Source organism: Muntiacus reevesi, chromosome 11 (assembly GCF_963930625.1).
Source record: "Muntiacus reevesi chromosome 11, mMunRee1.1, whole genome shotgun sequence".
Taxonomy (NCBI): Eukaryota; Metazoa; Chordata; class Mammalia; order Artiodactyla; family Cervidae; genus Muntiacus; species Muntiacus reevesi.
The window spans coordinates 26684814-26701002 of record NC_089259.1 but is presented as its reverse complement, the minus strand read 5'-3'; the positions used below and the strand labels follow the sequence as shown (position 1 = coordinate 26701002).

At 41.4% G+C, this 16189-nt stretch overlaps 1 protein-coding gene across 6 annotated transcripts in view; it reads left to right on the top strand.

Annotated features, from left to right (window-relative positions):
* Window positions 1-473: 473 nt before the first annotated feature.
* The window catches only part of PDS5B (PDS5 cohesin associated factor B), a 173287-nt gene continuing 157571 nt past the window's right edge, over window positions 474-16189 (top strand). For 5 of the 6 annotated variants that reach the window (XM_065901672.1, XM_065901671.1, XM_065901674.1 and 2 more), the window contains exon 1: window positions 474-592. The gene's annotated coding sequence lies outside the window, so the exon portion shown is untranslated. Of the gene's footprint in view, window positions 593-1366; window positions 1533-16189 lie in introns of those variants that run through there. The other variant, XM_065901669.1, reaches the window with a different exon arrangement.

The window sequence follows — 16189 nt, the reverse complement described above, 5'->3', positions numbered from 1 at the left end:
GACTACGTCATCTCAAAAGTAAAGGAGCAAAGTAGTTAACACCAATTTTATTTACTTAGCACAACATTCTTACTGAATTTCACTGTTTTGAAAAATTTCCAACTTTTATCCATAAAGCTAGAAATAAATAACAATTTGTGTGGTTTTCGGGAAAAGTCAAGAAAGCTTTAAGAGGCAGAGAAAGCATTGACAGCTGCGGGTCTTGCAGCGGCGGCGTGCCCGTGTGGCTGCGTGCGCGCGCGACGGGCGGGGCGGGGCGGAGCGGCGGCGGGGACGCGCTCCGGGCGGGGCGGGGCGGAGGGAAGGCGGGCGGGCCGGCGGGGGTGCGCGCGGGCGCTCGCGGGGCGGTCCGGTCGGTAGGGGGCGCTGCGCACCAACGCGGCGCTCTGCCTGCCCCCGGGTGCTGTCCGCGGCGGTTCGATTGGAGCAGCCGCCGAAGAGCGCTTGGCGCCATTTTGAAGCGGAGAGGAGGAGGAACGGCCGGGCTGGCTGCGGAAGGGGAGGGGGGGAGGAGGCGATTGGATGCGGCGGCGGCGGCGGCGGATCCCGGAGAGCGGCGGAGTGAGAGGAGTAGCGAGTCGGGAACCCGGAGGTAGGAAACAATTCAGTTAACGGGAAGAGAAAACGTCTCTCCTCTCCGGTCGCCGCGCTCCATTTTTTTCAGCGCCCTCCGCCGCGGCTGTGTCTTGGCGGGGCTCAAAGCGGCGCCCGCCTGGCAGCCGCGACTCGCCTCCCGGCATCGGGGGCTGCAGCCGCCGGCTACTCGGCGGCGGCGGCGCCGGGAGGAGCGGGGCACGGGCCGGGGGCGTGGGCCGGGGCTGCGCGGTGGGGGTGGGGAGGGCCCCGGGGCGGGCGCGCTCCCTCCACGCCGCGGGCTCCAGCCGCCGCCGACTGGAAATTAAACTTGCCGCCCTGGCCGGGCCGGGGCGCCCGCGGCGGCGAGGGCGGCGGGGCGGCGGGGCGGTGACCTTGCGCGCGGCCGGGGGTCCGTGCCGGCCGCCCGCGCCCCGCCGCCTCCCCTCCCCTCCCCCCCGCGCCCGGCCGGCCGGCCGACGGGGCCGGCGGCTGTTTCCCGGGCGGCAGGCGGGCGGCGCGGCGCTCCTGTTGAATCCTCCTCGGGCGGGCGGGTTTTTCATCCCCCCCTTTCCGGGCGAGGGGCGGGGAGCGCGGGTCCCGAGTGGACCCCGAGCGCTGTGCGGGCCTCGGCGCCCTCGACCCAGCCGCCGGGTCCCCAGCGCCGCGTAGCTCCTCTGCTCCGGGCGGCGACCGCGGGCCGACCGAGTGACATTTTCGTACAGTTACTTACCGGCGTCCGGCGATATAAAGCGCGCTCGCCGCGCCTCCCGCAGCTGGTGCAGGGGGCACCCGAGGACCCGGTTTGAGAAGGAGTCCTTCCCCGGGGGTAGGTTTCCTTTAGGAAGCCTCCGAGTTGGAACGACTCGTGCAAGCCGTGTGCGGCTGTACAGTTGACGTTCGTGCAGTCTCTAGTCTGGGTGACAACCTGAAAAGTTTCTGATCGGGAGAAGGATCTGGTATGTGGTTCTTTAGCTGTTGGCTGCCTTTTGGTTGTATGCGTTAAAACTGTGCTCAGCAGCGGTCCAGTTATTCGAGGCAAATCAATCTGAACCCTGAATCCCGGCACCTCCTTGTTTTAAGAGTTACCTCTTCCCGCGTTCCGTTTGTGCCCGGTGTAAACTCGGGGTAGGGTTTGGAAGAGCAGGTCCCTATCCAGTTAACACACGTTTTAGGCATCTTAGCCAACCCTAAAAGGGAACCCTTTATCTCGTTTTGGAGAAGGTGCCTTGGACGCTCTTCTCACACTTCTGTTATGGATGGGCAGTTCTGTCCTGAACGACCCTATAAACCCTGTTTAGTAAACCATTTTGGAAATTTTGGATGTAGCCTTCAATTTAGAAGGTGGGTCTCCGGTCTTGAGTGCTTTGGGGGTCTTCTGCTGTCTTCCTAATAACCTTTAAAAATTAAAGTGTGTTTATATATGAGACGAGCTGTAAATAAGTCATAATTATTTAAAACTTGAATGGCAGTGTAATCATTGTTCTCAACACATGTAGGTGAAGTTTCAAGATAGAGCGTTTTCCGTATTCGTATGTAGTAGTCAAAATGGTTAAAAACATAAAAATGATATTAAGTTAAAAAAAGGGGGCTAGAAAGGACGCTTATTTAGGCTGTATGTATGTCAGAGATGTTAGTTTTAGGGACAATAAAATGAGCATTCTTTTTTTTTTTTTAAATGAGCATTCTTATGGTGTATGCAGGTCAGTTTGTGAAGCAATTAATTTGGTATTGTCTGGTGATAGCAGAAAACCTAGTTAAAATTTATAGTGATTTATAGGTGAAAGTTTCAATATGGAACTTTTTATGTTGAGGTAGATTTATTCTGAAAAACTTAACTAAAAAATATCCACTTAAATTAGAGCATTATTTAAAAAAATAAATATACAAATCTATGTGGAAGAGTGCACTTTAGACATTCTTTGATTACTGAAGGTTTTTTTGCCTTTTTTGATCATTAAAAAAATTATCCTCAGGGTTTTACTTAAATGTGTATTTTAAATGACAAGGTAGTGTTTGCAGATTCCTTACCATTTGAGCCACCAGGGAAGCCCTAGTGTTTGTATTGGCCTTAATTTTTTTTTAAAGAACTTTTGTGCCCTTTCTTTCTTTTTTTTTTTTTGTTGCCCTTTCTTATTTTCTCCTTTTTTGTTGAGGTTGATTCTGTCTGTATTAACTTTATTTTTTACAGCAGCTGTCACTTTCATTCTTGTCTGGTTATGCCTTTTTTTCCCTCAAGAATTAGAGGTAATGTGATGTTGATAGTGATTCATGTCGTGGAATGTTTTTTCCTAAGGTTATTTGACAAACAATTCTACTGAGTTGGCTGTTGATTAAAAGTTTTAATTTTTAAATTTATTTTAAATTATTTTTTATCTTTAACTGTCACAGAGTTACATTTTGAGGACCAGGCTTTGTCAATAATTTGTTAAACCTAAAATAAAGTGATACTCTGTAATAGACAGGGCTTGCTCTGGTGAAGAGGGCCAAACTTTGTGCAGAGGGGAGTATTTTGGGGAGATTTTGTTCTTTCTGCTGCTGCTGCTTGAAGATTAGGATTATCCTGTGTCTTCCTCAGTGCTACTTTTTTTTTTTTTTGACCGTGGGTGCCTAGAACTAACAGGAGAACTCACGGTGATTTGACTTGGATGACAAGTACTGTGTATAATTTGTATTAAAAAAGAATAAATTTATATTTCCTTTGTTAGTGTTAGCAGGCTATAAGGAAACTTAGATGATCTCCAACTCATAATATGCATGAGAAATTAAGTTCAGATTGTATTTTGATTGATTTATCCAAAGTCACAGTCATATTCTTGTGATGGAATTGAGACAGCCCTTAGATCTCTTGGAGGCTTAGAAGCATCCACATGGTCTGTATTGTTTTATTCAGGACTTCAGCAATATTTAAAATTATTGCCAGATAGCATATTATTCTCTGTTCTCTTCTCCACTTTTCATTCATTCACCCAAGAAATAAAGTTTGGAGGTTAACCATCTGTTTGAGGGTCTGGTTTTATTAATTTGTGTCCAGGATTCAGTCCACTTAAATTGTCTCAGAAGATAACCTTTTGCATGTCTCTGTCTTCTGGATTTGCTAGATCTTTTCATTGTGTTACAGTGCCTGACAAATAAATGTCTTACAAAAGGCATTTATTTAATCTTAATTAAATTTGTAAGCCGGAATAACTTGGAAGTTAGTGTTGAACTTTATTTGTTGTAAGATGTATGTATACATGAGTGTGTATTTTTTTACTTTTAAACTCAATTTGCTACACAAGTCATTTGTCACTTCCAATTACAGTAGGTGTTTGGAGAAAATTGTATTTGGTTTGAGTATTCCTGTTTGGGAATGTTAAAAAGTCCAAAAATACTTAGTCCAAAAATAAACCCAGTAATTTTTTTGAGAATGTATTTACTTGTTAAGCTTATTTAAGAAGCTGCTAAATTGTTCAAAATTTTATCTCCTTGGAGTGTAAAGGTCAGCTCTTCCTCACACTACACTGTCATGAATCACCTGGTTTTAATCCCCAATATTTGAAAAAGTTTTTATTTTTTTTTAATTTTTTTATTTTATTTTTTTTTTTGGGTGAAAAAGGTTTTATAACCCTTACTAATTAGTTCAAATTAAGGATAAGTTTGCTTTAATTGTTTTCAATTGGTAGGGGTGATCATACTCATTAAGAAAAACATGAAGATTAAGCTCAGATTAGTTAAATTTAGTTATTTAAAAAATAAATCTTATAGCCATTACTCTGAGATATTTAAAAATATACATTATAGTTACAGTGCCCTAACCGTAGGTGGCTCAGCGGTGAAGAATCCTCCTGCCAATGCAGGAGAGGCCGGTTTGACCCCTGGATGGGAAAGATCCCTGGGAGGAGGTAATGGCAACCCACTCCAGTACTGCCTGGAAAATCCGATGGACAGAAGATCATGGCAGGCTATAGAACAAGGTTACAAAAAGTTGGACCTCACTGAGCATGTCACTAGTAAGCAATAATAATAATAAGAATAGTTGGTTTAGCAATGTAAAGTTTACAAGTCAGCTAAGAGTAGTGGAGGAAAGACTGGTAAGCAGGAAGGTAATATGAGGCATTGTTAGAGGCCCATGATCTAGAAGTACTCCACTGACTTGCCTCTCTTTGACAGAGAGTGCTCTGACCTGATTCAGTTTAATGAACAAATATTAAGCTTCATGTGTCCGTTGTACCAGGGATGATGCGACCAACAAGACTGAGACTGCTCCGTAGAGGTTTAGGGTGGTGGTTGGCCGCTTGCCCCAAGGCCGTGGGAGCTGCGGGCCTTGTAGGACCCCTGCTGTTAGTGATTCTGTGAGGGGCAGGCTCTCCTTCCTCTTCAGTGACAGCTGAAGTTGCTCTTCTTTATGTGGGGGAGCGAAGGAGGGGGCATTATAACCGCAAGCTTTGTCTCTCTAGGAGGGAATGGTTGGGGGTCCGAAAGGAGACAAGTTTGTGGTTCCCTGGGCAGGGTAGGGATTCTTTTTCTTTTTCATCTCTCAGGTTGTTGTAGAGAAGTGAGTGAAGATATTTTAAAGAAAAGTTCCAGATACGTATCCAGAATGTATTTACAAAAACATCCCAGGTAGTTGAAATTCCATCAGGCAGTTTCCGTTAGCCTTCAGATATTGGGATGGGAGTTGGGTGAGTGTGTGGAGAGTTGGTAGTGAGAGTAATTGTTAAGGTTGAGGAGGGAAGAGGTACTTTATAAAGAATCGTGTATTTTAAGTTAAAAGTTATACATGTATATGATAAAATTCTTATGGTACAGAAAGGTGAAAATAAAAGTTACTTTACAGCTTCCCCCTAAAAGGTAATCCATTGTTAGCAGTTTTCAGAAAGTTTACTTTTCAAAATATTTATACAGAAAAGTGTTATACCTTACTTGTTGTTATAAAAAACTATATTGTTTACTTTTTCCTGCAGTTTACTTTTTTCCTGTAGTTAATATCACATAGCTCTTCTCATATTGGCACATATAGATCAACATAATTTAAAAATAATTAAAGTTCTATATGCATATATATCATTATATTCTCACTTTTTTTGAGTGGTATTTAGGATGTAACTGTTTATACAAACCAACAGTATATGACTATGCCTGTTACATGTTTGCTAACATTGGGCTTTATTAAGCTTTATATTTTTTGCTGATTTAATTTGGGAGGTTTGTACCTTGTTTTTAAAAGGGCTTCCCTGATGGCTCAGTGGGTAAAGAATCCACCTCCAATGCAGGAGACAAGACACAGGAGATGTGGGTTAGATCCCTGGTTGGGGAAGATCTCCTGGTATAGGAAATGGCAATCCACTCCAGTATTCTTGCCCGAAAAATCATTAGGACAAAGGAGCCCAGTGGGCTACAGTCCAAAGGGCCGCAAAGAATTGGACACAACAGCTCTGCAAGCCTGAACCTTGTTTTGGGTTTGCATTTTTTTGATTATGAGGAGGGTACTAAAATTCGTATGCTTATTGGGCAGCAGTTACTTGCAGCACATACTTTAGATTGAGTAGGTTAATTATCTGGGTGCCCCCCTCTCCCCATAATATGGTTTGAGGGAGATGGAATTTGCCGAGAGAAATAAGATTTCAGAACCCATGGGGAATAATGCCCTGAATGTCGAGGCTACAGTGTTAGGCTCTGAACGGTAACCAAAGGTTAACATGAGGTTATCGAGAACTCTTAACTCATTCTTAACAGAACATTATGTAAAGACAGGAATGGAGATTTGAGAGTCAGGGCAAGTAAATTTTATATAGGGTCAGCTCTGTCTCCTGCTGTCTGCTTGTTCTGTCTCACCACTCACCCCTCTTGCCCCAACTGTCATTTCATTTTTTATTTATACTGTCATTTGATTTGTTCCTCTTCCCTGGTGGGGGTGGCAACCTTGACTTTGATAGTTCAGTTCCTCCAGAGATGAGGACAGTTTTTCTATAAGGGAAACTGATTTTCTTTCAAACAGTCAAAGGGAACAGTTCTCATTTCTAACATCCTTTAGATCTATTTTGTGATCTTCAGTAGTGCCTCTTTATAGTTAGTATTCTGCTAGTGTCAGGGCCTTAGTGCTGAACTGCAGAAACCTGGGATGTTGGCATGAATACCTGAGCTGTGTTCCCATTTAATCCCTACATGCTGTCCCCACCCCAGCTTTACTTTCTTTCTTTTTTTTTTTTTAAATGAAATAAGTTTTTTCTTAGACTTGGGAGGCAATTGGTTTAAAAGACTCTTGTCTGTTACCCCTACCCCTCCTCACCCTCCCCAAATGTGACATGTAGAGATGATGTTAATTACCTTGATCTTTTCACAGTGCATACATATATCAAAAGATCAAGCCATATACCTTAAGTATCTACATTTTTATATGTCAAAGATGTCTCAGTAAAGTTTAAAATAATGTTCTTATCTATCTTCAGTTATTATATACCTTATTATCCCTGGTGGCTCAGACGGTGAAGAATCTGCCTGCAGGGCAGGAGACGATGGGTTCCATTCTTGGATCAGGAAGATCCCATGGAGAAGGGAATGGCTTACCCACTCCAGTATTCTTGTTTGGAGAATTCCATGAGCAGAGGGGCCTGGTGGGTTACAGGGGTCACAAAGAGTTGAGCACAGCTGGTCAAATGGATGGCCCTTTTTCATTTGTACCCTTCGTCTAGGCTCTCAAACGGGGGTGATTTTGAACACCCTTTCCCTCCTCGGCCTCTCCCCTCAGGACCTTTGGCAATGCCTGGAGACATTTTGGTTGTCCTAACTGGAGGGTGGAAGGAGGGAGAGAGTGGTGCTACTGGTGTCTAGCGAATAGAAACAAGGGTGTTGCTAAACATCCCACAATGAGTAGGGCGGCCCTCCACAACAAAAAATGATCTGGTCATAAATGTGTCTATTGCCAAGAAACCCTGGTTTTGGCCGAACGAGTCCAGGAGACCCCCGTCCAGGAGAATCAGGCCTGCCCGCCAGCTTGATGTAGCAGTCAGGCAGTAGTCATGTTTCCTGTAGTCTTAGACTCAGAATGGAAAGTTTTGAACTAATAGCTCTTGAGTACTTTTTTCCCCCCCTCTGTCCCTTTGGTCCCTTTCTTTTCAGCTTTTTGCTTTTCATTCTCCTCTGCTTTTATGATGTTAACATAATTAGGTCAGGGCTTTGCGGTTTGGAAGGTCACTAGCAGTGAAGACTTGAACAGAAGTCGGAACATATTTAGCCATTTGACATGATGCTTGAGGAGTGAAGTCCCTTACTAAGAAGAGCTGAAGAGCGTGGCGGTTAAGCATATAGACAAGAATCTAGACTGGTTTTTATCCTGCCTCCATCACTAGCTAGCAGTGTCACTGTGGACAAGTTACCTAATCTCACCAAGCCTCAGTTTCTTAATCTGTAAAGTGGGAATAATAGCAGATCTCTCATTTTAAAAGCAGCCTTATTGAGATGTAATCCACATTCCATAGAGTTCACCTGATGAAAGTGTGCAGTTTATTTTTTCCTAATATGTTTGCAGGTGTAGCCATTGCCACGATTTGCTCTTTGTCCTTTATAAGAAAAACCCTGAATCCATTAGCAGTCAGTTCCAGTCACTGCTTATCTCATTAGTTTTTGGTATAAATCAGGCCAAATTCTTACCCTGGTGATTAATATGTAAGTATTTAATTAAACAACTATTCTAACTTGGAGCAGAGAAACTGTGGCAAGACAATTTGTATCACTTTAGAGAAGGCAAAGATGGATAATTTTTTGTTGAATGGATATTTACATGCTATCCAAAGAAGTTGTTTTCAGATATAAAGATGAAAGATTTTCCTTCATTTAAAATATCTTCATTTAAGTAGGAAGAAAAAGACATATTTTAAGATACTAGATATACCAGTTATAATTGTAAGATAATTATAAAATGAGGTAGAATAAGTGCTTTCAGGAAGGTGTAAAAATTATTGAAATTGGAAATTTGATAAAGGGAGATTAATTAGGTTAAGAGTGCAGGAACCATGAAAAACTTCTCTAAAGTAGAGACCATTCTGGCCAAGTCTTAGTTGATAAAATATGGGACTTTGGCTCTGTGAAGACCACTTGAAGAATGCTGGTTTTTGAAATATTGGTAGTATCCTCATAATTTTTTTTTTTTTTTCTTGCTGCCTCATGCTGCTGCCAAATGGTTGTCTCTGGTAGCTACACCTGCATTCTTTTTTTAAAAATTACTTGTCTATTTTTTGCTTAGACTTGAGGCTTGTGGGATCTTAGTTCCTGGACCAAGGATTGAACCTGGGCCCTCAGCAGTAAAACTACTGAGTCCTAAGCACTGGAATTCCTACTGGTAATTCCCATCCCCGCCCTTTTTTGGTATTCCTAATCTGTTGTGAATTTGGGAAATTATCTAAATACAAGAAATAAACAAGTGTTCATTGAGAGCATGGTGTCTGTGAGAGCAGGATGTGATTATGTGGCCTTATGCTGTCACTTTGAGTTAGCTGCCTTTTTAGTTTTATTCTCCAGGTTAATTGCGTTTATAGAATAAATAGTTCCTTGGTAAATTAGGCTCATATAAAATGTTCTCTTTTTTTTTCTTCCAAGGCTTCCACTAACCTTTCTTTTCAGTTTCCTGTCCTCTTTTTCTCATGTACCATCAGACACAACACCTCCAGTGCCTGTCCCAGCTGGGCTGCACTGCTCTCTCCTTTAACATCTGGTTAACACAGGATATTTTTGTTTTTTTGAAAGTTGAATGACTAGATTTGTATCAAGTCAGTAACCTGGGTGTTATCTTGATCCCTCCATCTCCCTTACTTCTCAAATCAAGTTGAGTTACCAAATCCTGTTGATTCTGATACAGTAGTTTCAAAGTCTTTTTTTTTTTTTTAACACTATATACGCAATAATACTTCAAAAGTAAAAAAGCAAAAAGTCTCTTACCCATATCCTTCCTCATCTGTATGTTTCCCAGACTCCTACAGTAGTTTACTAGTATTATTGATTTATTATATCCTTCTGAGGATTTAAAAAAATACAGCCCTGTACAAATACATTTATCCCACCCCATTCCTTCCCTTACCCCAACACATGTTTTACACTAGTGTTGGAAACTAACTGCTTTTCCTTTTATTTATTTTCTTCACTTAACAGTACACCCTGGAGATCTTCAGTATTAGTATATAAAGTGCTAGTATGTGTACTTTCTCCCTCTCCACAGCTCCAGTGTTCATATTTTGTACATATGCAGGCGTGTCTGTAGATTAAGTTCCTAGAAGTGGCATTGCTGGGTTAAAGAATAAATGAGATACAATTTTGATAGATATTGTTGCCCTTCATAGGGGTTGAAACAATAATGTATGTGTGAGAACACTTGTTTTACTATAGCAATGTCATTACAGCATGCAATCCAATTTTTTGGATTTTTGCCAGTATGATAGGTGAAAATGATACCTCAGTGTAGTTTTCATTTTTTACATTTCTTATGAGTGAAGTTGAGCATCCTTCCATTTGTTTGGGCCATTTTGATCTTCCTTTTTTTCCTCTCTGAACTGTCTTGATCTGAATCTTTAGTCATTTTCCTGTCCATTTTGGGGATTCTTCTTCTCTTCAGTCCATGTGCCTTGGTTGATTTTTTAAAATGAAACAACTTGCTTGTTGCAGTTGTCCTCGGACAGATTGCTTCCATTTTTACTCCCTTCTAGGCTTTCTCTCATTCACAATGTTAGCAAAGTGATACTTCTAATTGCACGTTTGAAAGCATCATTCCCTTGCTTAAAACTGTTGAGTGGCTCTTCACTGACTCCATAGTCCAAGGGCCTTAGCGTTAGGATGGTACCTCATAGGTTCTCCAAACTCCCAGAACACTGAATTGCTCCTTGCTCCTTGTTGAGTTAGACCCTTTGTTTGTGTCTTTGCATGGGGTATTTCTCTGTTTATAATGGTCTGTTCCTGCTTGTCTACATGTCCATTTTCATTCTTCACCTAATGAAGGGCTTTTCTGTTGCCTGACTGTTCTTCTCTCAAGTCCCTATGTATACCTTATAATGGAAACCCTCACATTGTGTATTGGCATTAAGTGTGTATTTCTTTGCCCTAGATTGTTAACCTCTCGAGGGCATGAACTTACGGACTTAGGAACCTAGCATAGTGTTTGGCACATAGACAATGAGAAATAATTACCGAGTACCCATTGATATATGTATATATACACTATGTGTAGACAACCTGGGACAAAGAAAAAAAAGGAAAATTAATACTATGAATTCATTTATTTAAAAATTTAATATTTACATTGAGATATTTATTAAATAAAATAAAATGTACAGACCTTAGATGTTTTAGGTGTGACTTTTAGGTGTGACAGTTATACTCATGTAACTGATAACCAAAGGATGATAAAGGATTCTCATCACCCCAGAAAGTTCACTGATTGCCCTTTGCATTCAGTTCCCCTCTTCCCCAAACGCTCTGATTTCTAACAATGTAGATATTTTGTTTGGTTTTCGTACAGTGTGTTCTTTTCTGGTATCTAGCTTTGTTTGTTGAACATATATTTCCAGACCCATCTGTGAGGCTGGATGTGTCAGAGTCCTTTTTATTAGCTGAGTAGTACGCCATTGGATGAATGTATCAAGCTTATTTTTTCTTCTGTTGATGGGTATTTGAGTTATTTCCAGTTTTTTAATTTTTAGAATAAGACCTGGATGGATCTTCTTGCAAATGTGTTTTCATTTTTCTTGAGTAAATAACTAGGATTGGAATTGTTGGTTTATAAGCAGATGTGTGTTTTACTGTGTAAGAAACTGCTACATAGTTTTTCAGAATTTTCTCTTAAATACTCTTCACTGTGACTATGTTTTCTAGTTGCTCCACATCCTTTCCAGTACTTGAATGATCTTTTTTTTTTTTTTTAATTCATTTTTGTTCATGCTGGGTCTTTGCTGATGCGTGAAGATTTTTCTCTAATTGCGGCCAGTGGGGAATACTGTCTAATTGTGATGTACAGGCTCTTCCTGCGGTGGCCGCTCTCGCTGTGGAGCAAGGGCTCAGGGCAGACAGGCTTCAGCCTGTGGCGCATGGCTTAGTTCCTCCAGGGCATGTGGGATCTTCCTGGATCAGGGATCAAACCTCTGTCATCTGCATTGGCAGGCATATTCATTATCACTGAGCACCAGGGAAGCACATGGTCATTCTTTTTAATTTTGGCTATTTAGTGGATGTGAAATGGTATTTTGTGGTTTTATTTTAGATTTCCTTGCTAGCTTATGATGTTTCATATGGTTGACAATTGTCAATAATTTTGTAGAATTCCTCTTAAGTTTTTTGCACATTAAAAAGAATTGGTTATCTTTCTATTATTGATGTGTAAGAATTCTTAATATAGTCTTGATACAAGTTTTTTGTAGCATCAATGTCCTGGGAGTGTTTTCTCCCGGTTTGTAAGTTTGTCTTTTCCTTAACAGTGTATTTTGATAAACTAAAGTTTTAATTTTGATGAAGTTCAGTTCTTTTTCTTTAATAGGTTTGAGTTCTAAGAAGCTTTTGCCTGCTCAGAAATCATGAAAATAATTTCCCTTGTTTATTTTAGAAATTTCGTAGTCTTATGGATGGGGCTGTGATCCATATTGAACTAACTATTGTGTGTTGTGTGAAGTTGGGATTGAGGTTCATTTAAAAAAAATATCCAATTTCAGCACCATTGTTGGAAAATTTTTTTTGTTTTCCTACATTGAATTGCTGTTGTGTTTTTGTCTAGGATTGTTTGTACATACATGTGTGGATCTGTCTGGGCTCAGTTTTGTTTCTTTGATCTCATTGTTCCCCTGTGCCAGTATTATTATTATCTCTGTTGCCTTAAGTCTTGAAATCAAATCGTGTGAATCCTCTAATATTGTTTGGCCATCTAGTTCCTTTGTGTTACTATATAAATTTTAAAATTAGTTTGTCAGTTTCTATGGGGAAAAAAAAACACCTTTTGGGATATTGATTGGGATTGTGTTGCTCCATAAATACATTTAGGGAGAAGTGACATATAACAATATTGAATTTGATAGTCAGCCTTTAACATGGTTTCCCTTGATTCTTGCCTCCTTGTCTGTGCACCCTTTTGTAGTCACCTTGCACATGATTTTAGGGTTGATCTGTGTAACCTGTAGAATACGGTTATAGTCCCTTCTGAAATCAGATTATAAAGGGCACAGCGGCTTGTGTACTGGTCATTTTCTCTCCCTCATTGCTTACTGAAGGAGAAACCAGCTACCATGTTGTAGAGGCCCACTGTCAAGCCTGAATTTCAAGATCTGAAATTTCAAAAATTTCAAAAATTTCAAAAAATTTCAAGATCTGAAATTTTACCCCATTTGCTAGTTAACAGGTTAGCCTGCTGCAGTTTCATGGATGCTGATAGAAGGCATAAGACTCTTGGGTCTGACTCAGAAGACAGTTCATTGTCACAGCGACTGTAGTAGCCTGGGTGCTGTGAGCATTTTTGCACCAGTTCCTCAATCTCCAGATCACACTTCATGTGAAGAGGATCAGATGACAACTGCACATGGAGTGCTTGCATTATAAAGGAATTCTGAACGTAGGGCACCTAGACATTTTTTTAATGCACAGTAAGCATACCTGCTCTTTACTCTGGAGACTTTATTTTCCCATCTGTTCACTTTATAAAAATCTCTGGAAAGCCTGGAACAAAGGCAGTGAGATCCTCAGCTGCAGGTGTGCAGAAATGTGAAAGTCAAATGGAATATTGTCTCCCAACATCCTTGTGACAAAATGACTGAGGCTTTCTCTTGGAAGCAGATCCTCTGGCCTTCAGTTGAATGTAGACGCAACTATAGTTTGCAACCTCCTGAGAAACCCTTGAGCCAGACCCACCAGCTAAGCTGCTCCTGGATTTCGGACCCTTGGAAACTGTGTGACAGAATAAATATTTTCAACTGCTAAAGTTTTGGAGTTTATTACATGTCAGTGGCTGATTAATACAGTTGTTTACCTTTCCTTTTATTGGGTCATCTTTTTTGATATGTACTGTAAACAAATTTTGTATACATGTATGTATTATACAAGATCTCTATATCAGTGGAGTAAAATAGGTTTTTCTATACCCCTCATCCAAGATAAGGAGCAGCGGCTGTGCTTTGGTGGAGTGGCCGTGAAGAGATACCTCACGTCTGAGGTAAGAGAAACCCAAGTAAGACGGTAGGTGTTGCGAGAGGGCATCAGAGGGCACACACACTAAAACCATAATCAGAGAAAACTAGCCAGCTTGATCACAGGACCACAGTCGTGTCTAACTCAGTGAAACTAAGCCATGCCGTATGGGACCAACCAAGACAGTCGGGTCTGGTGGAGAGGTCTGACAGAATGTGGTCCACTGGAGAAGGGAATGGCAAACCACTTCAGTATTCTTGCCTTGAGAACCCCATGAATAGTATGAGAAGGCAAAATGATAGGATACTGAAAGAGGAACTCCCCAGGTCGGTAGGTGCCCAATATACTACTGGAGATCAGTGGAGAAATAACTCCAGAAATAATGAAGGGATGGAGCCAAAGCAAAAACAATACCCAGTTGTGGATGGGACTGGTGATAGAAGGAAGGTCTGATGCTTAAAGAGCAATATTGTATAGGAACCTGGAATCTTAGGTCCATGAATCAAGGCAAATTGGAAGTGGTCAAGCACAAGATGGCAAGAGTGAATGTCGACATTCTAGGAATCAGCGAACTAAAATGGACTGGAATGGATGAATTTAATTCAGATGACCATTATATCTACTACTGTGGGCAGGAATACCTTAGAAGAAATGGAGTAGCCATCATAGTCAACAAGAGAGTCCTAAATGTAGTACTTGGATGCAATCTCAAAAACGACAGAATGATCTCTGTTCGTTTCCAAGGCAAACCATTCAGTATCACGGTAATCCAAGCCTATGCCCCAGCCAGTAACACTGAAGAAGCCGAAGTTGAACGGTTCTATAAAGACCTACAAGACCTTTTAGAACTAACACCCAAAAAAGATGTCCTTTTCATTATAGGGGACTGGAATGCAAAAGTGGCAAGTCAGGAAACACCTGGAGTGACAGGCACATTTGGCCTTGGAGTACAGAATGAAGCAGGGCAAAGGCTAATAGAGTTTTGCCAAGAGAACACACTGGTCACAGCAAACAACCTCTTCCAACAACACAAGAGAAGACTCTACACATGGACATCACCAGATGGTCAACACCGAAATCAGATGGATTATATTCTTTGCAGCCAAAGATGGAGAAGCTCTATACAGTCAGCAAAAATGAGACCAGGAGCTGACTGTGGTCATGAACTCCTTATTGCCAAATTCAGACTTAAACTGAAGAAAGTAGGGAAAACCATTAGACCATTCAGGTATGACCTAAGTCAAATCCCTTATGACTATACAGTGAAAGTGAGAAATAGATTTACGGGACTAGATCTGATAGAGAGCCTGATGAACTATGGACGGAGGTTCGTGACATTGTACAGGAGACAGGGATCAAGACCATCCCCATGGAAAAGAAATGCAAAAAGGCAAGATGCTTGTCTGAGGAGGCCTTACAAATAGCTGTGAAAAGAAGAGAAGCAAAAAGCAAAGGAGAAAAGGAAAGATATTCCCATTTGAATGCAGAGTTCCAAAGAATAGCCAGGAGAGATAAGAAAGCCTTCCTCTGCAATCAATGCAAAGAAATAGAGGAAAACAACAGAATGGAAAAGACTGAAGATATCTTCAAGAAAATTAGAGATATCAAGGGAAAATTTCAGGCAAAGATGGGTTCGAGAAAGGACAGAAATGGTATGGACCTAACAGAAGCAGAAGATATTAAGAAGAGGTGGCAAGAATACACAGAAGAACTGTACAAAAAAGATCTTCACGACCCAGATAATCACAGTGGTATGATCATTCACCAAGAGCCAGACATCCTGGAATGTGAAGTCAAGTGGACCTTAGAAAGCATCACTACAAACAAAGCTAGTGGATGTGATGGAATTCCAGTTGAGCTATTTCAAATCCTGAAAGATGATGCTGTGAAAGTGCTGCACTCAATATGCCAGCAAATTTGGAAAACTCAGCAGTGGCCACAGAACTGGAAAAGGTCTGTTTTCATTCCAGTCCGTAAGAAGGGCGATGCCAAAGAATGCTCAAACTACCGCACAATTGCACTCATCTCACACACTAGTAAAGTAATGCTCAAAATTCTCCAAGCTAGGCTTCAGCAATACGTGAACCGAGAACTTCCAGATGTTCAAGCTGGTTTTGGAAAAGGCAGAGGAACCAGAGATCAAATTGCCAATATCCGCTGGATCATTGAAAAAGCAAGAGAGTTCCAGAAAAACATTTATTTCTGCTTTATTGACTACGCCAAAGCCTTCGACTGTGTGGATCACAATAAACTGTGGAAAATTCTGAAAGAGATGGGAATACCAGACCACCTGACCTACCTCTTGAGAAACCTGTATGCAGGTCAGGAAGCAACAGTTAGAACTGCACATGGACCAACAGACTGGTTCCAAATAGGAAAAGGAGTACGTCAAGGCTGTATATTGTCACCCTGCTTATTTAACTTCTATGCAGAGTACATCATGAGAAACGCTGGGCTGGAAGAAGCACAAGCTGGAATCAAGATT